The sequence below is a fragment of the Aotus nancymaae genome, unplaced genomic scaffold, assembly GCF_030222135.1.
Source record: "Aotus nancymaae isolate 86718 unplaced genomic scaffold, 86718_ANA_hifiasm-v0.15.2.pri h1tg000010l, whole genome shotgun sequence".
In the NCBI taxonomy this organism is placed as follows: Eukaryota; Metazoa; Chordata; class Mammalia; order Primates; family Aotidae; genus Aotus; species Aotus nancymaae.
Genome location: NW_026988421.1, coordinates 15,674,954 through 15,701,311, shown reverse-complemented (window position 1 = coordinate 15,701,311; position 26,358 = coordinate 15,674,954). Strand labels below are relative to the sequence as shown.

At 33.9% G+C, this 26,358-nt stretch overlaps 1 protein-coding gene and 1 pseudogene across 3 annotated transcripts in view; one reads left to right on the top strand and one right to left on the bottom strand.

Annotated features, from left to right (window-relative positions):
• Positions 1-26,358, top strand: part of ATRNL1 (attractin like 1) — an 811,501-nt gene that overhangs the window by 79,915 nt on the left and 705,228 nt on the right. The gene's annotated exons all lie outside the window — the stretch shown is intronic.
• Positions 22,157-22,852, bottom strand: LOC105714141 (shugoshin 1-like; annotated as a pseudogene).

Sequence of the window (26,358 nt, the reverse complement as noted above, 5' to 3'; positions counted from 1 at the left end):
GGTGAATGGGGAAATAAAAGGAAAAATTACAGAATTTCTGAAAAATACTGACAATAAAAGCAACATATAAAAATTTATGCAATACATTTAGAGCGGTTATCAAAAGTATATTTATAACATTAAACAACTATATTCATAGGAATGAAAATTAATGCACCACATATCCAATTCAAAAAGCTAGAAAAAGAATAGCTAAACCAACAAAAAATAAACATAACTAGGAGAAAAATAAAAATAAAAGCTGAAATTGATGTAATAACAGAAAAATAGATGAATTTTCTTGGGAAATAAAATAGACAAGCCAGCAGCTCATTTAATCAGGAAACAAGAGAGCAAGCACAAATACACAAAACAAGAAATGACAAGGGGGGAATAATATTGATAGGATGTTAACAGACTGTGCAATTAAATTTAAAAATGTCGAAGAAATGAATTATTTCATAGAAAATAGCAATTTTCCAAAACTGAACCCAGTAAATATAAAAAAGTTTATATAAAGCACTTTCCATAGAAAAAGTGGAGAAAGCTCTAGGCCTAGATGATACCACAGAGTAAATTTAGCAAAATCATAAAGGCAGGATTATCTCAATGCTATGTAAATTGTTTCAGAGAATAAATAAGGAAGGAAAACTTCCAAATTTGTTTTATAAAGGAAGTATAACATTACCACTTAAACCCAATACACAGAAATAGAAAATTTACAATCTATATGATTAAAAATGAAATAAAACCTTTCACCTATACTTGTGAATAAAGTATCAACACAAAATTCTAAACAAAATGATCACTCCAACATATCAACTTTATTCTTTTCTTAATGTGTGTTGAGTTTTAATAATATATTTTGTGACAACTATCCTTGGATACTTGATCATATATCCCACTTAATAAAATACACATTAATAAATAATTAAATATAATTATTAAATGAGATATATAACCAGGCATCCAAAGATGACTATTATGAAATATATTAATAAAAATCACTATATTAGTAGGTCAAAGGAGGAAAATGATACAGTTATTTCCATCGGTATTAAAAAATCGTGTTTCTAATAAAAGCACGAGAAAATAGCAATGGATGGCTACTGAATGAACACAATAAATATATATGTTTCAATCTCAAAGCTAGCATCTTAAGAAGGGAAATAAGCATTTCTATTGAGTTCAAGATCAAAACAAGGATGCACACTATCTCCACTGCAAGGTTATATATATATATATATATTATATATATATACACACACAACTATATATAGCTATATATAAAAACAGCTATATATATATAACTATATATTATATACAACATATATAACTATATATACAATGATATATAACTATGAAGTAGTAATATAAATGTACTACTTTTTATGTAAGGGAAGTAAAATTTGGTTATGTATGCTTATTTGAGCAAAAATGAACACAGAAAATATAAACCAGAAAACAAATATGTTGGTTATTTACAAGGTGTGGTAGAGAATGGTATGGTAATGATAGGACGTGAAAATATATTTACCTGTTTTTACTCTTTTAAAAAATAGTTTTGACTTTTAGAAACATTGATTTTTAGAAGCATATTAATCATTTACATACTGAACAATTAAATAAGTAAAGGAAGAAAAAATTACAAAACAACGTAAGCTGAAACAAATGAACCCAACTATGTTTCAAATGAATAGGATAATCATTCTGAAAGGGTGTGAAAAGAATGAATGTGAGTGATTTTTTAGCACAGTATTCGACTATATACTCAGCCTAGGTGTAGATGTGAGGAAGGACTGCAAAGAAATCTTTCAGGTTTGTTTTTTGAAGGTTTAGGTGAAGCAATTCTGAAATTATTTTAGGTATATTGTTAGACTGAAAAATTAGTAAATGTATTGTTTTCGGGAACCAAAGTTTTCCATGTGGAAGATGAGAGCTACAAATATGAAATGAGAAAGTCAAGGAAGAATCCTGCCCTGGATGGATTGCAGTTGGAGCTATCAATTTGAATTTATGGTTACCTAGATAAAAACATAGATATGTAGATACACAAATAAATAGATAGATACATGGATGTAGATACAGACATAGATGTAGATTCTTCTGAAGGGCCCAGAAGCTAAGACACCCCAATAGTAGTGAGCACACTGAGCCACCCATATTCCCCAATATGGTTTGTAATATTTCCTATGAAAAGGAAGCAGGGCTCCTTGGAGAACTTGCTGATTGTATTAATGTGACAGGGAAGATAAAGATGGGCTGAGTACATCTTGTTATATCAAATTAAGGAAGCACTCAAGAAAATGATGTTCAAAAGAACACAGGAGTCACCTTCTGGGAGATCCCATTGGTAAAATATGGGAGAATTTGAGCATTAAAATAATCTAGGAAGAAAATACATTGAAAACTATTAAAAAGATAGGAATGCATAAGCTTACACTGATAGTAGACAGGTATAAATACAGAAGAAGGGAAGTGTCAACATAGAATGCAGACTGTCATAGCTGGAGCTGAAAAATCATTTTGCAAAAATCATAGTAGAAGTTGGTATGGGAAAGAATCATCAATGGATGTTAAATCTTTGGGGGTGGGTATGAAGTTTTTTTTATGAGATGTGCATGGCATTTAAGTCTTCCCCACAGATTACTTACAAGGTGCAAAAGAAAAATCATAACTACAAAGTAGAGAAACCTGTTAATAACTTGTCTGAGCGATTGAAATTAACATCACAAACTAAGGGGGATTGGACACTGTGTGCCTTTGCATATGATACCTACAGAAAGAGACATTACATATGGTAGAGTTCTGCAAACCGGTTCTGTAAAAGTTCAAATAGTAAATATTTTGGGCTTTGTGGACTATGCAGTCTCTGTCTCGTCTACTCAATTCTGCCAATTCTGCCATTATAGGGTGAAAGCAAGCCATAGATAATAAGTAAGTGAATGAACAGAATGAAGAGACTTTCTATGGAAAGGGGGAAATATTCATAAATCATACACCTGATAAGAGGTTAATATCCAAAATATATAAACAACAAAATAAAACAACCTGATTAAAAAATGGGCAAAGTATCTAAGTAGACATTTCTCAAGTCATACAAATGATAGGAAACGCTGGCAAAGATGTGGAGAAAAGCGAACCCTCAGACATTATTGGTGGGAATGTAAATTAGTACAAATATGGAGAACAATTTTGAGGTTCCTCCAAAAACTAAAAATAGAGTTACCAAATGACCTAGCAATCCCACTGCTAGGTATATACCCCACATAAAGAAGATCATAGTGAAGAGATATCTGCACTCCCATGTTTATTGCAGAACTATTCATAGACAAGATTTGGAAGCAACCCGTGTCCATCAACAGAGGAATGGATAAAGAAAAAATGGTACATATATACAATGGAGTACCATTCAGCCATAAAAAAGAATGCAACCCTGTCATTTGCAATGGATGGAACAGGAAATCGTTAAGTGAAATAAGATAGGCACAGACAGACAAATTGTATGTTCTCAATTATTTGTGGGAAATAAAAATAAAAAACTCATGGAGATAGTAGAATGCTGGTTACTAGAGGCTGGGACAGGTCGTTGGTGGGGATGTGAGGATTAATGGGGCAAAAAATATATATAGAATGAGTAAGATCTAGTATTTGATAGCACAACAGTGACTATGGTCAACAACAATTTATTGTTCACTTAAAAAATACAGTAGAATTGGATTGTTTGTAACAAAAAGGAATAAATGATGTGATTATTATGTATTGTATGCTTGTTTCAAAGTATCTCATGTAATCCTTAAATATATGCATCTATGTAATCACAAAAAAATAAAGTTTATAAAGCAAGACATACAAATGACCAACAGGTATATGAAAAAATGCTGAATGTTACCAGTTATCAGGGAAATGGAAATTAAAACTTAAATGATCTATGATCTATCACCTTACACCTGTTAGAATGGCCGTAAGAAAGACAAAAGATAGTAAGTATTGGTGAGGATGTGGAACACAGGGAGTCTTTGTACACTGTCGTGGGAATAAATGTGTGTGTGTATCTGTGTGTGTGTGTGTTTTACAGAAGTGAGCAGCAGAGTAGCTTTGACCCTACAGGACATAGGTTGCCAACCTCTAGCTTACAGTATTCTGACTAGGAATGCATGAAGCAATATTAGACAAACTTCAAATAAAGAATGTGCCATTTAAAAAGAGGGATGGATGGCTTTATTCTTCAAAAATGTCCATGTTATGGGAGACAAAAAAAGATTGAAAAATTGTTCCAGATTAAAGGAAGCTAATGAGACGTGATAACTAGTTGTTGACAATTGGTGCACAACAGGTAACAACAAATGCGTGAGAACTGGTGATCCCAGACTCGATTCTATGCTGGATGAAAAATTTAGAAATTCTATGAAGGACGTTATTGACTCAGTTCACAAAATTTACATTTATAGGAAGCATTGTACAAATATTAAATTTCTTAAAGTTGATAACTGCAGTATGGTTATATATAATAGAAAGAAGGCGCTTGTTCTTAAGAAATACACACCAGGCCAGGTATGGTGGATCACACCTGTAATCCCAGAACTTTGGGAGGCCGACGTGAGTGGATCACCTGAGGTGAGGAGTTCAAGACCAGCCTGGCCAACATGGCAAAACCCCATCTCTATTAAAAAATACAAAAATCAGCTGAGTGCAGCAGTAGGTACCTGTAATCCTAGCTACTTGGGAGGCTGAGGCAGGAGAATCGCTTGAACACAGGAAGTGGAGGTTGCAGTGAGCTGAGAATGCGCCATTGCATTCCAGCCTGGGAGACAGAGCAAAACTCCATCTCAAAAAAAGAAAAAAAAAAAATACACCTCAAAGTATTTAGGGGCAATAAGAATGAGGTATACAACTGGGGGAGAGAGAGAGAGGAGGAGGAAGGGAGAGGGAGAAAAACTAATGATAAAACAATTAGGAAAAATGTTGACAATTAGGGAATCTGAGTGAGAGGTATTTGTGTATGGGGAGTTCTTTGGCTATTCTTGCACCTTTGAAATTATTTGCAAATAAAATGCAAAAATAGATGAGAAGAAATAGACATGTTTTTTCATATTTGATTATGTGGAATATATATTTCACTGAAGATTATAAGAATTCCCTTGAACTTGCTGTGGTAGTAAAGGAAATGTCAGTTTGTCCTTTTTTGTTATACTTAGAATTATGGCTTTTAGGGAGTCTACAAATCTCAGAGGGGAATTACATGGATGGTTTTACTAACTTGGACCATAAAGCTCTTCTGTGTTAGTCCTAAGGTAAATTTATTTCACTTTAGGTTAGCAATACCTCATAAACTTTCTAAGAATATCAATGTGAGTCTCAAGGTGAGTATAATATTAATGTTTTGCTTTAGTATTTTTCATGCTTTAAGAATTTTGGAGGTTTGGTTGGGAAGCCATTATTAATGTCATTTAATTTTAACTTTTTTTCCTTTTGATCTAAAAATCATTAGTTTTTTTTTTAGAAAGTTTTTTTTTTTGTTAAATTTAGTGATACTATGTGACTTTCTCTTCCGCTTTTAATATCACATTTTAAAAAATTTCATGGTGAATTTTAAGTGTAAATTGGACATTGATTTTTAGCACACTGGTATCTGAAAGTATAGATCCATAAAACAGATGTATTAGGTTGTGGGAATTAGGAATTTTTAATAGAAATCTCCAGTGTAAAACCAATTCAATCATAGGAATCACAAAAGCAAAATTTTATTGTGTATTACAATTAGGCTTGGCATTTGTGGAGTTTCATTTGTGCAGACCTTCTTAGGAATAATTAGGTAAAATGAAACAGTATCAAGATAATGAGTAAAATGCAGTTATGCCATGCTTAATATTTTAATTAATGACAGACTGAATATATGATGGAGGTCTCATAAGATTATACTGGAACTAAAAAATTCCTATCCCTAGAGATGTAGCTGTGAAAATGTCATGGTGCAAGGCATTACTTATGTGTTTGTGATGATGTGTAAACAAACCTACTTCACCGCCAGTCGTATAGAAGTATGGCGCATATAATTATGTATAGTACATAATACTTGATGCTGATAATAGCTATGTTACTGCTTTATTTTTTTACTATACTTTTTATTGTTATTTTAGAGTGTACTCCTTCTACTTAGAAGAAAAAAATAACTGTAAAATAGCCTTAGGCAGGAGGTATTCCTGAAGAAGGCATTATTATCGTAGGAGATGAGAGCTCCATGCATATGAATGCCCCTGAAGATCTTCCAGTGGGACAAGATGTGGAGGTGGAAGACAGTGATATTGATGATCCTTACTTTGTGTAGGCCTAGGCTAATGTGTGTTTGTGTCTTTGTTTTTAGCAAAAAAATTTAAAAAGTGAAATAAAACATTAAAAAATAGGGAAAGGCTTATATAATAAGGAAAAATATACAAGGAAAAATATTTTTTAACAGCTGTAAATTATATTTGTGTTTTAGGCTGTTATTACAGAAGGATCAAAAAGTTAAAAAATCAAAAAGTTTATAAGTAAATCTTTACAGTAAGCTATGGTTAATTTATTATTGATGGAGGAAAAATATTTTAAAAATAAATTTAGTGTTGCCTAAGTATATAGTGCTTATAAATTCTACAGTAGTATACAGAATGTCCTAGGCTTTCACATTCACTCACCACTTACTCATTAACTCATCCAGAGCAACTTCCAGTCCTGCAAGCTTCATTCATGGTTAAGTGTCATATACTGGTATACCCGTTTTAATTTTTTTATACCACACTTTCAGTATACCTTTTCTATATGTTTAGATACATAAATACCATTGTGTTCTAATTACCTAAAATATCAGTACAGTAACATGCTATATAGGTTTTTCATTCAGGAGCAATAGGCTATACCACACAGCCTAAGTATGTAGTAGGCTATACCATTTAGGTTTGTGTAAGTATACCCTATGATGTTCACACAGTGATGGAATTGCCTAACAGTGCATTTCTCTGAATGTATCCTTGTTGTTAAGGAATACATGACTGTATCATTTTAGCAAACTGCTTTGTCAGGGTGACAAAGGCTCCTGTTAAAATTGTATACATTTCTTTTTTTTAACTTACTAAATGTTGGCTGGGTGCAGTGGCTCATGCCTGTAATCCTAGCACTTTGGGAGGTGGAGGTGGGTGGATCACGAGGTCAGGAGTTCAAGACCAGACTGGCCAACCTGGTGAAACCCCCATCTCTACTAAAAAATACAAAAATTAGCTGGGCATGGTGGCTTGTGTCTGTAATCCCAGCTACTTGGGAGGCTGAGGTAGGAGAGTTGCTTGAATCAGGACCCGGGAGGCGGAGGTTGCAGTGAGCTGAGATCTTGCCAATGCACTCCAGCTTGGGCTACAGAGTGAGACTCCATCTCAAAAAAAAAAAAAGAAAGAAAACTTACTAAATATTTTAGAAAGTATCACAATAAAAGACTTTAGTTTTGCTAAGTGAATTATTAAACAATATGCTTTTAAACTATTTAGGAACTACAAAAATATACATATCTGAAAATTTGCATTGACTATATTAAAAAGTTTTAGTAGAATATGCATTCAAATTCAGAAAATTCTTATTTTTTTGTATCTGCTTAATATTCTTTCATTGATGGATGTATCACTGCGTTAAAAGGCAGCCATTCTATTATTTTATATATTTTAAGCATTGTGTTTATTTGGAAGAAATATGCATTCCTTGTAATTTGTACTTCTTTTAAAACATTGTTATATTTGATTATTGTGGCTATATAATAGTTGTATATGTTTATGAGGTACATATGATGTTTTGCTACAGGCATATAATGTGTAATGATCAAATTAGGGCAATTGGGATATCCATCACTTCAAGCCTAAGAACCTTGACAAAAGGTTAGACAAATTGCCTACTAGAATAACCAGTTTAGAGAAGAACATAAATGACCTGATGGAGCTGAAAAACACAGCATGAGAACTTTGTGAAGCATACACAAGTATCAGTGGCTGAATCGATCAAGCCAAAGAAAGGATATCAGAGATTGGAGATCAACTCAATGAAATCAAGCATGAAGACAAGATTAGAGAAAAAAGAGTGAAAAGAAATGAACAGATCCTCCAAGAAATATGGGACTATGTGAAAAGACCACATCTATGTTTGATTGGTGTACCTAAAAGTGATAGGGAGAATGGAACCAAGTTGGAAAACACTCTTTAGGATATGATCCGGGAGAACTTCCCCAACCTAGCAAGGCAGGCCAACATTCAAATTCGGGAAATACAAAGAACACCACAAAGATACTCCTTGAGAAGGACAACCCCAGGACACATAATCATCAGATTCACCAAGGTTAAAATGAAGGCAAAAATGTTAAAGGCAGGCAGAGAGAAAGGTAGGGTTACCCACAAAGGGAAGCCCATCAGACTAACAGTGGACCTCTTGGCAGAAACCCTACAAGCCAGAAGAGAGTGGGGCCAATATTCGACATTCTTAAAGAAAAGAATTTTGAACCCAGAATTTCATATCTAGCCAAACTAAGCTTCACAAGTGAAGGAGAAATAAAATCCTTTACAGACAAGCAAATGCTGAGAGATTTTGTCACCACCAGTCCTGCCTTACAAGAGCTCCTGAAGGAAGCACTAAACATGAAAAGTAACAACCAGTACCAGCCACTGCAAAAACACACCAAATTGTAAAGGTCATCGACACTGAAGGAACTGCATCAACGAATGGGCAAAATAACCAGTTAGTATCATAATGACAGGATCAAATTCACACATAACAATATTAACCTTAAATGTAAATGGGCTAGATGCCCCAGTTAAAAGATGCAGACTGGCAAACTGGATAAAAAGTCAAGACCATCGGTATGCGGTATTCAGGAGACCCATCACACATGCAAAGACACAGATAGCCTCAAAATAAAGGATTGGAGGAATATTTACCAAGTGAACAGAAAGCAAAAAAAAAAAAAAAAAAAAAAAGCAGGGGTTGCAATCCTAGTCTAGACTTTAATAAAGATCAAAACAGACAAAGAAGGGCATTTCCTAACAGTAAAGGGATCAATGTAACAAGAAGAGCTAACTATCTTAAATGTATATGCACTCAATACAGGAGCGCCTAGATTCTCAAAGCAAGTCCTTGGAGACCTACAAAGAGACTTAGACTTCCATACAATAATAGTGGGAGAATTTAACACCCCACTGTCAACATTAGACAGATAAACAAGACAGAAAATTAGCAAGAATATCCAGGACTTGAACTCAGCTTTGGACCAAGCAGACCTAACAGACATCTACAGAACTCTCCACCCCAAATCAACAGAATATACATTCTTCTCAGCACCACATCACACCTACTCTAAAATTGACCACATAATTGGGAGTAAAACACTCCTCAGCAAATGCAAAAGTATGGAAGCGATAACAGTCTCTCAGACAACAGTGCAATCAAATTAGAACTCAGGGTTGTATTAATTTATATGTTTACCAGCAGCATATGAGGATTCTCCTTTCTTCACATCTTCAGCAGCATTATTGCCTGTCTCTTGCATAAAAGCCATTTTAACTGGAGTGAGATGATATCTCATTATAATTTTGATTTGTATATTTCTGATGATTAGTGAGTATTTTTTCATATACGTGTTTGTCATTTATATGTTGAAAGGTTAGGCTTTGTGTCTCCACCCAAATTCTCGTCTTGAATTATAATCCCCATAGTCTTCACAATCCCTACGTGTCAAGGGAGAGACCAGGTAGAGGTAATTTCATCATGGGCTCCATTTCCCCCATCTTGTTCTCATTATAGTGAGTGAGTTCTCATGAAATCTGATGGTTTTATAAGTATTTGGTAGTTCCTCCTGTGTTCATCATCCTTCCTGCCACCTTTTGAAGAAGGTGCCTGCTTCCCCTTCACCTTCTGCCATGATTGCAAGTTTCCTGAGGCTTCCCCACCATGCTGAACTGTGAGTCAATTATACCTCTTTCCTTTATAAATTACTCAGTCTTGGGCGGTTCTTTATAGCAGTGTGAAAATGGGCTAATACATATGTTTTCTTTTGAGAAAAGTTCTATTCAGATCTTTTGCCCATTTAAAAATAAGATTTTTTTTCCTGTTTAGTTGTTTGATATCCTTGTATATTCTGGTTATTAATCCCTTGTCAGATGGGTCTTTGAAAATATTTTCTCTCATTCCATGGGTTGTCTTTTCACTTTGTTGATTGTTTCTTTTGCTGTGCAGAAGGTTTTTTAGCTTGATGTGATGTATTTGTTCATTTTTTGCTTTGATTGCCTGTGCTTTTGAGGTTCTACTCAAGAAATCTTTGCCTATACCAATGTCCTGGAGTGTTTCTCCAGTGTTTTCTTCTAGTATTTTCATAGTTTCACGTGTTAGATATAAGTCTTTAATCAATTTTGATTTTATTTTTGTATATGATAAGATATAGGGATCTAGTTTCATTCTTCTGCATATAGATATCCAGTTTATTGAGGAGACTGTCCTTTCCCCAATGTATGTTCTTGGCAACCTTGTAAAAAATGAATTGACTGTAAATGTGTGAATCTATTTCTGGAGTATCTATTCTGTCCCATTGGTCTATATTTCTGTTTTTATGCCAGTACAATGCTGTTTGGATTACTATAACTTTGTGATATAATTCCAAGTCAAGTAATGTGATGCCTCCTGTTTTGTTCTTTTTGCTCAGAATGGCTTTGGCTATTCTGAGTCTTTTGTGGTTCCATATAAATTTTAGGATTATTCTTTCTATTTCTGTGAAAAATGTCATTGGTATTTTGATAGGTATTATGTTTAATCTATAGATCCTTTGGGTAGTTTGGATATTTTAACAATATTTTTTCAATCCATGAATGTGGGATCTTTCCATTTTTTTGTGTGCTCTTCAATTTTTTCATCAGTGTCTTATACTTTTAATTGTAGAGATCTTTCACGTCTTTGGTTAATTTCCAGACATTTTATTTTACGTGTAGCTATTTTAAATGAGATTATTGTTAGTTTTTGTTTCTTTTTCAGATTGTTCACTGTTGCCATATCGGAATGCTACTGTTTTTCTTTGCGTCTTGATTTTGTATCCCTGCAATATTACTGAATATGCTTATCAATTCCAATAGTTTTTGGAGTCTTTAGATTTTCTAAATATAAGATCATATCTATAAGCAAGGAAAAACTTGATTTCTTCCTTTTTAATTAGGATGCCCTTTATTTCTTTCTCTTGTCTAATTACTGTAGCTAGAACTTCTAGTACTATGTTGAATAAAAGTGGTGAAAGGATCCTGTCATGTTTCAGCTCTTAGAGGAGGGGCTTTCAGTTTGTCTCCATTTAGTATGATACTAGCTGTGGGTTTGTTGTATATGGCTTTTAAACTTTTGAGGTATGTTTCTTCTGTACCCAGTTTTTTAGTTTTTATAATGAAGGGATTTTGAATTTAATTGAATGCATTTTTGGCATCATTTGAAATGATTGTATGATGTTTTGCTCTTCAGTCTGTTGACACCATTAGGGACTAGGCTTTTCTTTGATGGGAGACATTTCATCACTGGTTCTATCTTGCTCTGTGTTACTGGCCTACTCAGGTTTTGAATTTCTTCATTGTTTAATCTTGGTATGTTGTAAATAATTTATCTGTTTCTTTTATGTTTTACAGTTTATTGGCACTCTGTCTCCTAATAGTCTCTAATGATTCTTTGAATTTCTGTGGTATCCCTTGTAATGTCTCCTTTTTCATCTCTGATTTTATTTATTTAGGTTTTCTCTCTTTATTTTCTTTGACTGACTACTGATTTATCAATATTATTTATCTTTTTAAAAAAACTTTTAATTTCATTGACCTTATGTATTTTTTTAAAATTCTTGATTTAATTTTTGCTCTGATCTTTATTATTTAATTTCTTCTACTAATTTTGGGTTTGGTGTGCTCTTGCTTTTTGAGTTCTTTAAGATGTACCTGTAGGTTGTTTATTTGAAGTTTTTCTATTTTTTTAATGTAGCATTTATTGCCATAAATTTCCTTCTTAGTACTGGTTTTTCTGTATTCCTTAGGTTTTGATACGTTTGTTTCCATTTTCAATTGTTTCAGAAAATTTTAAAATTTTCTTCTGAATTTCTTCATTGACCCAAGGGGTTTTCAGAAGCATATTGTTTAATTTCCATGAGTTTGTATAGTTTTCAAAGTTCCTCTTGCTATTTCTAGTTTTATTCTGTTGTGGTCAGAAAAGATACTTGATGTGATTTAAATTGTTTTGAATTTTTGAGACATGTTTTGTGTCCTAATAAATGGTCTATCTTGGAGAATATTCTATGTGCTGAGGAGAAGAATGTGTATTCTGTAGCTATTAGATGAAATGGCCTGTAAATGTTCCTTTGGTCTGTAGTGCAGATTAAGGTCTGATGTTTCTTTGTTGATTTTCTGTCTGGATGATCTATCGAATCCTGAATGTGCTGAAATCTCAATATATTATTGTTTTGGGGTCTGTCTTTCTTTTTAGCTCTAATAATATTTGCTTTATATTTTTGGTGCTCCAATGTTGGGTGCATATGGATTTACAAGTGTTATATCCTCTTGCTGAAGAGACTCTTCTATCATTGTGTAATAACCTTGTCTCTTTTTACAGTGTTTTTGTCTTGAAATCTATTTATGTGATATAAGTATAGCTGCTCCTTCTTGCTTTTTTTGTTTGTTTCCACTGGCATAGAATATCTTTTTTCATTCCTTTATTTCAGATCTGTGTGTCTTTGTGGGTGAAGTGTTTCTTCTAGGCAGCATGTAGTTGGGTCTTATTTTTTTATCTATTCTTCTACCCTATGTCTTTTGCTTGGAGAATTTAGTCCATTTACACTCAATATTATTATTGATAGGTAAGGACTTACTACTGCCATTTTGTTGTTTGTTTTCTGGTCATTTTGTTGGTCTTTTTTCCTTCTGTCTTTCTTTGTATAAAGGTGTTTTTTTTTTTTTCTGGTAGTATATTTTAATTTCTTGCCTTTTATTTTTTGTATATCTGTTTTAGGTTTTTGTTTTGTTTTGAGGCTTGCAAATAAAATCTTTAAACCAGTTATTTTAAGCTGATGACAAGTTAATTCTGACTGCAAGGTAAAGAAAAAACAAAACAAATAAGCAAAAAACTAAAAAACCTCTGTACTTTAACTACATTCTCTTTGGCTTTTGACTTTTTATTGTCTATATATCTTTTTATACAGTCTATCTCTTAAAAAGTTGTGATAATTATTATTTTTGATTGATTTGTTTTTTAGTTTTTCTACTACAGACATGAGTGCTTTATGTACCTCAGTTATAGTATCAGAGTATTCTGCATTTGTTTGTATACTTAATATTGCCAGTGAGTTTTATACCTTTAGATGACTTCTTGTTTGTTAATATCCTCTTCTTTCACATTGAAGAACTCCCTTTAACATTTCTTGTAAGACAGACATGGTGTTGATGAAATCCCTTGTTTTTTATTTTTCTGGGGAAGTAGTTCTCCTTTATGTTTGAAGAATAATTTTGCTGGATATAGATCACATTCTAGGTTGGATATTTTCTTTCCTTCAGCACTTTGAAAATGTCATCCCACTCTTCTGGCCTGTAAGGTTTCCCCTGAGAAGTCTGCTGCCAGATCTGTCAGGGATTCTTTATATGTTATTTGTTTCTTTTCTCTGCTGCTTTTAGGATATGTTCCTTATCCTTGACCTTTGAGAGTCTGAATATTATATATCTTGAAGTGGTCTTATTTGAAGTATCTGTTGGTGTTTTATAACCTTCTTGTATCTGGATATTTACATCTTTCTACAAGTTTGGAAAGTTCTGTTATTATTTCTTTCAATAAACTTTCTAGCTCAATCTTTATTTCTACGTGCTCATTAAGGCCAGTAACTCTTTAGGATAACTTTTCATCTCTTTATAAACCAGAAGTTGTGAACTTTGATGAATTACAGTGTATTATTATATTTAAAAATGTCCATACTTTTTGTATTTTATCTAAAAGAACTTTGCCAAGCTCAGGGTCATAAAGATTTTTCTCTTATGTTTTCTAGTAGATGTTTTATAATTTTGGCCCTTGTCCTCAGATATTTATGATCAATTTGAGTGGTGTGAAGTAAGGGCTGAGATTTTTATAAAAATAGGCTTGGTCCAGTGGCTCACACCTATAATCTCAGCTGCTTAGGAGCCTGAGGTGGGAAGATTGTTTGAGCCTAATAGTTCAAGGCTACAGTGAGCTATGATAGTGCCACTGCACTCCAGCCTGTCGTTTAGAGAAAAGTGAGACCCTGTGCCTAAATGAATGAATGAACGAATAAATAAATATCCAATTGTTCCAACTTTTCCCATTGAATCACCTTGGTATCTGTGTTGAAAAATCAATTGGCCATATATGTGTAAACCAAATTTTGGACTCTATTCTGATCCATTGATATATATTATGGTTATTCTAGTATCACACTCTTGATTATTGTAACTCTCTAAAATTGGCAGTGTAGGTCTTTCATCTTTTTTTCCATTTTAAAAAGTTTTGAGCTATTCTAGGTCCTTCATATTGCAATATAAAATTTAGGATCAGCTTGTCAATTTTTGAAAGAAGGCTGCAAGGATTTTAATTGGAGTTGCATTGGATCTATAGAAGGGAAAATTGAGTCTTTAACAATATTGAGTCTTCTAATACATGGACATGGTATATCATTTCTTTATTTAGGTCTTGTTTGTTTCAGCAGTATTTTATATTTTTCAATGTATAGGTATTGTACATAGTTTGCTAAATTTATTCCTAAATATTTCATATTTTTAAATATTACCTGAATGGTATTTAAAAATTAAATTTGCAATAGCTGATTGCTAGTCTATGGAAAAATCATTCATTTTCAAATATTGGATTGGTATCATGCAACCTTGCTAAACATACTTACTAATCCCTGTAGCCTGTTGGTAAACAACTTCTTATTTATTACATAGGTGCTCATATGGCATGGTAATGAACATTGTTTTACTCTTTCTTTTTCAATGTGTATGTCTTTTACTAATTTTCTTTGTCTTGTACTATTAGTATCATTAGTTAACTACTGAGTAGAAGTAGTGAGAGCACATACTTCTGCCTTTTTCTTTATTTTAGTAGGGAAATATGCAGTGTTAGCAATGTGTTTAAAATGACTTTTATCAGGTTGAGGAAATTTGCTTTTATTTCAGTTTGTTGAGTTTTTTCATGAATAGTGTTAAATTTCCTCAAAATAGTTTTTTTCACATCTTTTGAGAATGACTTTTGTTTTTAATTTTTCTGATTTTTAATATGGTGAATGATATTGATTGACTTTTACATGTTAAACTGCCATTGCATTCTTGGATAAAGCTTACTTGGCCATAAAGTATTATCCTTTTCATATATTGCTGAACTGTATTTGCTAAAATCTCAAAGATTTCTATATCTGTATTCATAAGAGGTATTAGCATATGCATTTTTCTTCTAATATCTTCATATGGTTTTGTAATCTGGCTAATGTTAAATGATTTGAAGAGTGTTTTATCTTTTTTAAGAGTTTGTATAGAATTGGTAATATTTCTGTCTTAAATGTTTGATAGAATTCATCAGGGAAACTATCTGTTCCAGGACTTTGTGAAAAAATTTTTAACTATGTATGTATTTTCTTTAATAGATGTAGGGATATCTTGATTCATCTTGTCACAAATGACAGGATTTTTTCCCTTTTTTAAGGTAAAGTAAGATTGCATTGTGTATATATAGTTGTCCCTTGGTATGCATGGGGAATTGGTTCCAGGACCCCTCTACCAAAGCCTGTACATATTCAGCTCTCTCAGTCAGTGTGGGGAACCTACATGTAGGAAAAGTTGGCCCTTTCTGTATAGGAAAAGTTGGTTCTCCCTAAACACAAGTTTTGCATCCCACAAATATTGTATTTTCTATTTGCATTTGGTTGAAAGAATCTACATATAAGTGGGCCTGCACATAAGTGGACTCATGAAGTTCAAATCCATGTTATTCAAGGATCATCAGTATGCCGCATGTTCTTCATCTATTCATTCTATTGTATGGCCCCTTAGGTTGATTCCTTATCTTGGCTATTGAGACTAATATTATAAATGAACATGGGTATGCAGATATCTTTTTGACGTGCTGATTTCAGATTCTTTAGATATATACCTAATAGTGAAATTGCTGGGCCATATGGTAGTTCTACATTTAATCTTTTGAGAAAGCTTCATATTGTTTTCCATAACAGGTATACTTAGTTACATTCCCACCAACAGGGTACAAGGGTTCCCTTTTCTCCACATTCTTGCCAACACTTGTAATCTTTTGTCTTTTTGGATAATAACCATTTTAACAGATGTGAAATGACATATCATTTTGGTTTTTATTTACATTTTTCTGATGATGAGTAATGTTGAGCATTTTTCTGTATACCTATGGGGCATTTGCATATCTTCTTTTGAGAAATGTCCACTCAGGTCCTTTGCCCATGTTTTAATTTGGTCATTTGTTTTCTTGCTTTTAAGTTCTCTGAGTTCCTTAGATATTTTGGATATTAATCCTTTAATAGCATCATTGCAAATGTATCATCCCATTTCATAGGTTATCTCTTCACTTTGTTGATTGTGTCTTTGCTATGCAGAAGCTTTGTAGTTTGATGTAATATCATTTGTCTACTTTTGCTTTTGTTATCTGTGCTTTTGGGATCATATCCAAGAAACCTTTACCCAATGAATATCATTAACTTTTCCACTATGTCTTTTTCTAGTAGTTGTACCATTTCATGTCTTATCTTTAAATCTTTAATCCATTTTTAGTTGATTTTTGCATATGGTGTAAAATAGGGTCTGATTTTATTCTTCTGCATGTGGATATATAGTTTTCCCAGAATCATTAATTGAAGGGACTATCTTTTTCCTGGTGTGTGTCTCTAGGCATTTTCATTGAAAGTTAATTGACTATAAATGTGTGAGTTTATTTTCAGGCTCCCTATTCTGTTCCACTGGTCTTGTGTTAGTACTATGCTGGTAGTTTTGTAGTGGATTTTGAAATCAACTACTGGGATGCCTCTAGATTTGTTCTTTTTGCTTAATATTGCCTTAGCTCTTTGGGACTTTTTGTGGTTTCATACTGATTTTAGAATTTTTTTAAAAATTTTTATGAAAAATGTCATTGAGATTATGGTAGGCATTGCTCTTAATCTGTAGATCACTTTGGGTAGTATGGACATTGTAACAATATTAATTTTTCCAATCTGTGAATGTGAGATCTTTCCATTTATTTGTGTCTTTTTCAATTTATTTCATCAATGTTCTTTAGTTTTTATTGTACAGATCTTTCACCTCATTGGTTACATTTATTTATTTCAAGGATTTTCAGTTTTTTTAAATGAGCAATAAAAGGAAATGTTTCAATACTTAAGCTTGACTAAACCTTGATTATATCTGCTTTTTATAAAAAAAATCCTGATATCCATGTAGATAATGTATTAGGGTTGGGATTATGTATATGAATAGCAAGTGAATTGTGGAAACTTCTTAGCAAGCTAAAGTGGTAGTCATTATGAGAGATTGTGGAAATTTAGCTATACTGGCATTAGTGGGAAAATGTAAACTTGTTAGTTTACTTTTTCAGTAAACTTTATTTTCAATAATTAACAGGACTAAAACATGAAAAAAAATTTTGTTTGAATGCTTCTATTCTTTCTACATTAAAGCAAAGAGACATCTAGAACTCATCTCTATAGACAAATTAACAGTTACATTACTTTCTTCTGGATAGTCTTATTGGTAAATAATATCGTGGAGATATAATCCTTGCTTAAATTTATTTTTAAATATTTTAGTTTTTTTTTTACATAATATATAAATTTATTTATTTATTTATTTATTGCATTTTAGGTTTTGGGGTACATGTGAAAAACATGTAAGGTTGTTGCATAGGTGCATACATGGCAGTGTGATTTGCTGCCTTCCTCCCCTTCACCTATATCTGGCATTTCTCCCCATGCTATCTCTCCCCAACTCCCCACCCCCCGCTGTCCCCCCACTTCCCCCCAACAGACCCCAGTGTATAGTGCTCCCCTCCCTGTGTCCATGTGTTCCCATTGTTCAACACCCATCTATGAGTGAGAACATGCGATGTTTGATTTTGTGTTCTTGTGTCAGTCTGCTGAGAATGATGGTTTCCAGGTTCATCCTTGTCCCTATAAAGGACGCAAAATCATCGTTTTTGATGGCTGCATAATATTCCATGGTGTATATGTGCCACATTTTTCCTGTCCAGTCTATCATCGATGGGCATTTGGGTTGGTTTCAGGTCTTTGCTATTGTAAACTGTGCTGTAATGAACATTCGTGTGCATGTGTCCTTAGAGTAGAACGATTTATAATCCTTTGGATATATATGCAGTAATGGGATTGCTGGGTCAAATGGAATTTCTATTTCTAGGTCCTTGAGGAATCGCCACACTGTCTTCCACAATGGTTGAACTAATTTACACTCCTACCAACAGTGTAAAAGTGTTCCTATTTCTCCACATCCTCTCCAGCATCTGTTGTCTCCAGATTTTTTAATGATCGTCGTTCTAACTGGCGTGAGATGGTATCTCAATGTAGTTTGATTTGCATTTCTCTAATGACCAGTGATGATGAGCATTTTTTCATATGCTTGTTGGCCTCATGTATGTCTTCTTTTGTAAAGTATCTGTTCATATCCTTCGCGCATTTTTGAATGGGCTTGTTTGTTTTTTCTTGTAAATCTGTTTTAGTTCGTTGTAAATTCTGGATATCAGCCCTTTGTCAGACGGGTAGGCTGCAAAAATTTTTTCCCATTGTGTTGGTTGCCGATTCACTCTACTGACTGTTTCTTTCGCCGTGCAGAAGCTGTGGAGTTTGATTAGGTCCCATTTGTTTATTTTGGCTTTTGTTGCCAATGCTTTTGGTGTTTTGGTCATAAAGTCCTTGCCTACGCCTCTGTCCTGAATGGTTTTGCCTAGGTTTCCTTCTAGGGTTTTTATGGTGTTAGGTCTTATGTTTAAGTCTTTAATCCATCTGGAGTCAATTTTAGTGTAAGGTGTCAGGAAGGGGTCGAGTTTCTGCTTTCTGCATATGGCTAGCCAGTTTTCCCAACACCACTTATTGAACAGGGAATCCTTTCCCTATTGCTTGTTTTTATCAGGTTTGTCCAAGATCGGATGGTTGTAGATATGTTGTGTTGCCTCCGACGCCTCTGTTCTGTTCCATTGGTCTATATCTCTGTTTTGGTACCAGTACCATGCTGTTTTGATTACTGTAGCCTTGTAGTAGAGTTTGATGTCCGGTAGTGTGATGCCTCCTGCTTTGTTCTTTTTGCTTAAAATTGACTTGGCTATGCGGGCTCTCTTTTGGTTCCATATGAAGTTTAAGGTGGTTTTTTCCAGTTCTGTGAAGAAGGTCATTGGTAGCTTGATGGGGATAACGTTGAATCTGTAAATTACTTTGGGCAGTATGACCATTTTCACGATATTGATTCTTCCTAACCATGAGCATGGAATGTTTCTCCATCTGTTTGTGTCCTCTCTTATTTCGTTGAGCAGTGGTTTGTAGTTCTCCTTGAAGAGGTCCTTTACGTTCCTTGTTAGTTGTATTCCTAGGTATTTTATTCTCTTTGTAGCAATTGTGAATGGCAGTTCGTTCTTGATTTGGCTCTCTTTAAGTCTGTTATTGGTGTATAGGAATGCTTGTGATTTTTGCACATTGATTTTGTATCCTGAGACTTTGCTGAAGTTGCTTATCAGTTTCAGGAGATTTTGGGTGAGATAATGGGGTCTTCTAGATATACAATCATGTCATCTGCAAATAGAGACAATTTGATTTCCTCCTTTCCTAATTGAATACCCTTTATTTCTTTTTCTTGCCTGATTGCTCTGGCTAGAACTTCCAGTACTATATTGAATAGGAGTGGTGAGAGAGGGCATCCTTGTCTAGTGTCAGATTTCCAAGGGAATGCTTCCAGTTTTTGCCCATTCAGTATGATATTGGCTGTTGCTTTGTCGTAAATAGCTTTTATTATTTTGAGATACGTTCCATCGATACCTAGTTTATTGAGAGTTTTTAGCATAAAGTGCTGTTGAATTTTGTCGAAGGCCTTCTCTGCATCAATTGAGATAATCATGTGGTTTTTGTCTTTGGTTCTGTTTATGTGGTGAATTACATTTATAGACTTGCGTATATTGAACCATCCTTGCATCCCCAGGATGAATCCTACTTGATCATGGTGGATAATCTTTTTGATGTGCTGTTGTAATCGGTTTGCCAGTATTTTATTGAAGATTTTTGCATCTATGTTCATCATGGATATTGGCCTGTAGTTTTCTTTTCTTGTTGAGTCTCTGCCGGGTTTTGGTATCAGGATGATGTTGGTCTTATAAAATGATTTGGGAAGGATTCCCTCTTTTTGGATTATTTGGAATAGTTTCTGAAGGAATAGTACTAGTTCATCTTTGTATGTCTGGTAGAATTCGGCTGTGAACCCATCTGGACCTGGGCTTTTTTTGGGTGGTAGGCTCTTAATTGCTGCCTCGACTTCAGACCTTGTTATTGGTTTCGACTTCTTCCTGGTTTAGACTTGGGAGGAGGCAACTGTCCAGGAATTTATCCATTTCTTCCAGGTTTTCTAGTTTATGTGCATAGAGTTGTTTGTAATAATCTCTGATGATGGTTTGAATTTCTGTGGCATCTGTGGTGATATCCCCTTTATCATTTTTTATTGCATCTATTTGTTTATTCTCTCTTTTCTTTTTTATTAATCTGGCTACTGGTCTATTTCGTTGATCTTTTCAAAAAACCAGCTCCTGGATTTATTGATTTTTTGTAGGGTTTTTTGTGTCTCTATCTCCTTCAATTCTGCTTTGATCTTAGTTATATCTTATCTTCTGCTAGGTTTTGAGTATTTTTGATCTTGCTCCTCTAGCTCTTTCAATTTTGACGATAGGGTGTCAATTTTAGATCTCTCCTTTCTTCTCATGTGGGCACTTATTGCTATATATTTTCCTCTAGAGACTGATTTAAATGTGTCCCAGAGATTCTGGTATGTTTTGTCTTCGTTCTCACTGGTTTCGAAGAACATTTTTATTTCTGCCTTCACTTTATTGTTTATCCTGTCAACATTCAGGAGAAAGTTGTTCATTTTCCATGAAGCTGTGCGGTTCTGGGTTGGTTTCTGAATTCTGAGTTCTAACTTGATTGCACTGTGATCTGAGAGACTGTTTGTTATAGTTTCCGTTCTTTTGCATTTGCTGAGGAGTGATTTACTTCCAATTATGTGGTCAATTTTAGAGTAGGTATGATGTGGTGCTGAGAAGAATGTATATTCTGTGGATTTGGGGTGGAGAGTTCTGTAAATGTCTATTATGTTTGCTTGTTCCAGGTCTGAGTTCAAGTCCTGGATATCCTTATTAATTTTCTGTCTCGTTGATCTGTCTAATATTGACAATGGTGTGTTGAAGTCTCCCACTATTAATATGTGGGAGTCTAAGTCTCTTTGCAAGTCTTTAAGAACTTGCCTTATGTATCTGGGTGCTCCTGTATTGATGCATATATATTTAGGATCGTTAGCTCTTCTTGTTGCATTGATCCTCTTACCATTACGTAATGTCTTTCTTTGTCTCTTTTGATCTTTGTTGCTTTAACGTCTATTTTATCAGAGATGAGAATTGCAACTCCTGCTTTTTTTTGCTCTCCATTTTCTTGGTAAATCTTCCTCCATCCCTTTATTTTGAGCCTTTGTGTATCCTTGCATGTGAGGTGGGTTTCCTGGATACAGCACACTGATGGGTTTTGGCTTTTTATCCAATTTGCCAGTCTGTGTCTTTTGATTGGGGCATTTAGTCCGTTTACATTTAGGGTTAATATTGTTATGTGTGAATTTGATCCTGTCATTTTGATGCTAGCTGGCTGTTTTGCCCATTGGTTGATGCAGATTCTTCATTGTGTTGCTGCTCTTTACCATTTCATGTGTGTTTTTGGAGTGGCTGGTGCTGGTTGTTCTTTTCTATGTGTAGTGCCTCCTTCAGGAGCTCTTGTAAAGCCAGTCTGGTGGTGATGAAATCTCTGAGTACTTGCTTGTTCACAAAGGATTTTATTTTTCCTTCACTTATGAAGCTTAGTTTGGCTGGATATGAAATTCTGGGTTGAAAGTTCTTTTCTTTAAGGATGTTGAATATTGGCCAATTCAAAAGACTTCTCCGCCAAATGACTGGTTTCAAAACCAAAATCATCCAAGCTATCAAACGGACCTACACTACTACAATGTTTCTTTAAACTGCTATGGACAGATACAGTTCTAGGTAAGATATTATCAGTGGACTTAGCTTCACCTGAATCAAAATCGTATCCCAGTGTGTCTTGAGGAATAGTAGGTATCTGGTCTTGTATTTGAAATGATTCTCCTTGTCCTGGAAGTTCAGTTTCTTCAAGAGGAATTTACGGTAAATCTTTCACAAATGAATTTCTGGAGCTGTCATCACTATTGGTGTCCATTCCGGAAGAGTATATTTTCTGGTTCTGAGCAGGTTCTTTTGTTTGTTGTGATGTAAGTTTTCCTTTCAATGCATATAGCTGACATGTGAGATAGTAACATTCTTTTCTCAGCTGTAGGATGGTATCTTGGGCTTCTCTCACTTTGGCTTTTTCATTTTCCAAAACTAAAACTAACATTTTGTTGTTGTCTTTGTAATTTTTCAGCAGTGTAGAAGTGTTGGTGATTGCTTGGCATGGTGCAACTATAAAAGACCTGCGTTTGCCAATCTCTGCCAAGTTTTTATTCTTCTTCTCTTTCATTCTCTTCTTTATGTCTTCAAGACTATCTTGAAAGGACTTTTTCAGGCACCTTTCCTTGGCCATCTTCTGTCTTAAAAACTACGTCCTCCTCTTTCAGGGACTCCAGAAAAGCCGAGGGGAGGTGGGGCTGGCAGATATGGGCCTGGTGAGCCTCCTGCTGCAGGTGTGTCCAGAACGATACCTTGGTCACTACTTCTGCAACAGCTATCTTCCTCCTCCTCACATTTCAAGGTTCTTCAAGGATCTGCCGCCACGCACGAGCCCTGCGCGCTGGGCCCTACAGGGCCCGTATTTTAATTTTTAATGTTGTGAATGGGATCTTTTCTGGTTTCTTTTTCAGATAGTTCAATGTTAGCATATAGAAATGCTACTGATTTTTGTATGTTTATTTGTATTCTGCAACTTTACTGAATTTATTATTTTTTTTACAGTTTTTTGGTGGAGACTTTAGGGTTTTCTACATATAATATTATGTTATCTGTGAACAGGCAGACTCTTCTTTCCAATTTGGATGTCTTTTATTTCTTTCTTTTGCCTAATTCCTCTGGCTAGGATTTCTTGTACTAAACAGAAGTGGTGGGAATGAGCATTCTTGTCTTGTTCTTAATGTTAGAGGAAAAGCCTTCGACTTTCCAACACTGTGGTGTTGAATGTTGGCTTGTCATACATGGCCTTTATTATATTGAGGTACATTATTATATTATATTGAGGTACATTCCTTTTATACTTAATTTGCTGAGAGTTTTTATTATGAAATGATGTTGAATTCTATCAAAAGCTTTTTCTGCATCTATTGAGATAATTATAGACTTTTTGTTCTTCATTCTGTTATTGTGGTATATCATATTAATTATTTTTGCATGTTAACTCCTCATTGCTTCCTTGGGATAAATCCCATTTTATCACAATGAATGATTCTTTTACTGTGATCTTGATTTTTATTTGCTAGTATGTGTTGAGAATTTTTACTTCAATATTTATCAGGGATATTGGCCTTTATTTTTTCTTTTTTTGTAGTGTCATTGTCTGACTTTGGTATTAGGGTAATGCTGGACTCGTGAAATGAGTTTGGAAGTGTTCCCTCCTTTTATATTTTGTGGAAAAATTTGAAAAGGATTGTTGTTAATTATTTTTTAAATATTTGGCACAATTCATTAGTGAAGCTCATTTGTTCCTGGGCTTGCTTTGTTTGGAGGTTTTTGATTATTGATTCAAAAACTTTTGGTTAGTGATTCAGTCTTATAGTTGTAATGCTCTTTTAAGCTGCTAACAACTTAACTTAGATCACATAAAATAACTCTACACTTTTATGCCAACTCCACCTCTCATATTTTATGTTTTTGATGTCATGATTTATATATTTTATTGAATATTCCTTAGCATATTATTATAGTTATTATTTTTAACACTTTTGTCTTTTAGCCTTTCTACTACAGATAAAAGTGATTCACATGTCACCATTACAGTATTAGAATATTTTGAATTGTGTCCTTACTTTTATTACTGAGTTTTATACTTTCATATGTTTTAGTCTCTTTGACAACTGATAGGACTTTGCTTTTTTTTCTTTCAGTGTGACAGATGCTGCCTTTTAATTGACTATTTTAGACAATTTCTATTTAATGTAATTATCAATACACTTGGGTTTAAACATGCTGTTTTGATTTTTGCCCTCTAATTATTCTGTTAGTTTCCTTTTCCTCTTACAATTTCATTTTTTCTCCTTTATTAACTTCTGGAATGTAATTGTTAATATATTTAAACTTAGGTCTTATTTTATTATTCAGGTCTTTGTGTTTTCTTTTTTTTAATTATTATACTTTAAGTTCTAGGGTACATATGCAGATTGTGCAGGATTGTTACATAGGTATACACATGCCATGGTTATCTGCTGCATCCATCCTCCTTTCACCTACATTAAGTATTTCTCCTAATGTTATCCCTCCCCAATTCTGCCACCCCTTGCTCTTCCTCCCCTAGTCCCCCCACCCTCCCAACAGGCCCTGTTGTGTGATGTTCCCCTCCCTGTGTCCATGTGTTCTCAGTGTTCAACACCTACTTATGAGTGAGAACATGCAGTGTTTGGTTTTCTGTTCTTGTGTCAGTTTGCTGAGAATGATGGTTTCCAGCTTCATCCATGTCCCTGCAAAGGGTATGAACTCATCCTTTTTTATGGCTGCATAGTATTCCATAGTGTATATGTGCCACATTTTCTTTATCCAGTCTATCATTGATAGGCATTTGGTTTCCAAGTCTTTGCTATTGTAAACAGTGCCTCAATGAACATATGTGTACATGTTTCTTCATAATGGAATGATTTATAATCCTTTGGGCATATACCCAGTAATGGGATTGCTGGGTCAAATGGTATTTCCATTTCTAGATCCTTGAGGAATTGCCACACTGTCTTCCACAATGGTTGCACCAATTTACACTCCCACCAACAGTGTAAAAGTGTTCCTATTTCTCCACATCCTCTCCAGCATCTGTTGTCTCCAGATTTTTTAATGATCGCCATTCTAACTGGCATAGTATGGTATCTCAATGTGGTTTTGATTTGCATTTCTCTAATAACCAGTGGTGATGAGCATATCCCTTCTATCTGAAGAGCCTCATTTAGGATTTCTTTTGGAGCAGCTCTGCTGTCTATATAGATTACCTGAGCTTTTCTGCATCTGAGAATGTCTTTATTTCACACTTATCCATGTAGGATATTTTTGTTGCATACAGAATTCTAAGTTATAGTTATTAGCCCTTCAAAGATGTCGGGCCACTTCTTTCTGGCCTTTATAGTTTCTTATAATAAAACCATAGTCATTTAAATTGTTGTTCCCCTATATAATTTGTTATTTTTCTGTAGCAACTTCCAAGATATTTTCTTCATTTTTATTTTTCAACAGTTTAATTGTGATATGCTTGCTGTGGATTTTTTTGAAAATATCTTGTTTGTGGTTTGCTCAGCTTCCTTAATGTGTAGGATTATTATTAAGTACATCTTTTTTTTTTTTTTTTTTAAATGGTTGCTGTATTATTTACAATATACATCCTTAGTTTATCGGATTCTACCTTTAATTAATGTTATATCACTTCATATATAGTGTCAGAACCTTAAAATAGTATACCTGATTTTTAAATTACTTCTCTTGAGCTAATATCATACCTATATATGTTATAACCAGCACAATAAATTGTTATAATGTTTGTTTTTAACAGTAAATTATTTTAGAGAGATAAAAATGAAGATGATTTATATTTATCCACATATTAACTTTCTCCTATACTCTTTATTCATCTGTATAAATCCAAATTCTATATAATAGCTGATATAATTTTCATTCAGTACAAATAATTTTGTTGTCATCTGTTGTAGGGCAAGTCTCTTAACTTTTTTTCTTTTAGTCTGATGACTTTTTGTTTCATTTTCATTTTTGAAAAAATGTTTTCTGAGTGTAGAATTCTATTTTGATAGTTTTTTATTAAATAGAATTATAGGTTGGCAATTCCTCCCCATGCTCCCCATGTTTTACTAGCTTAAAAATGTGACTCCACTGTCCTCTGACTTGCAATTG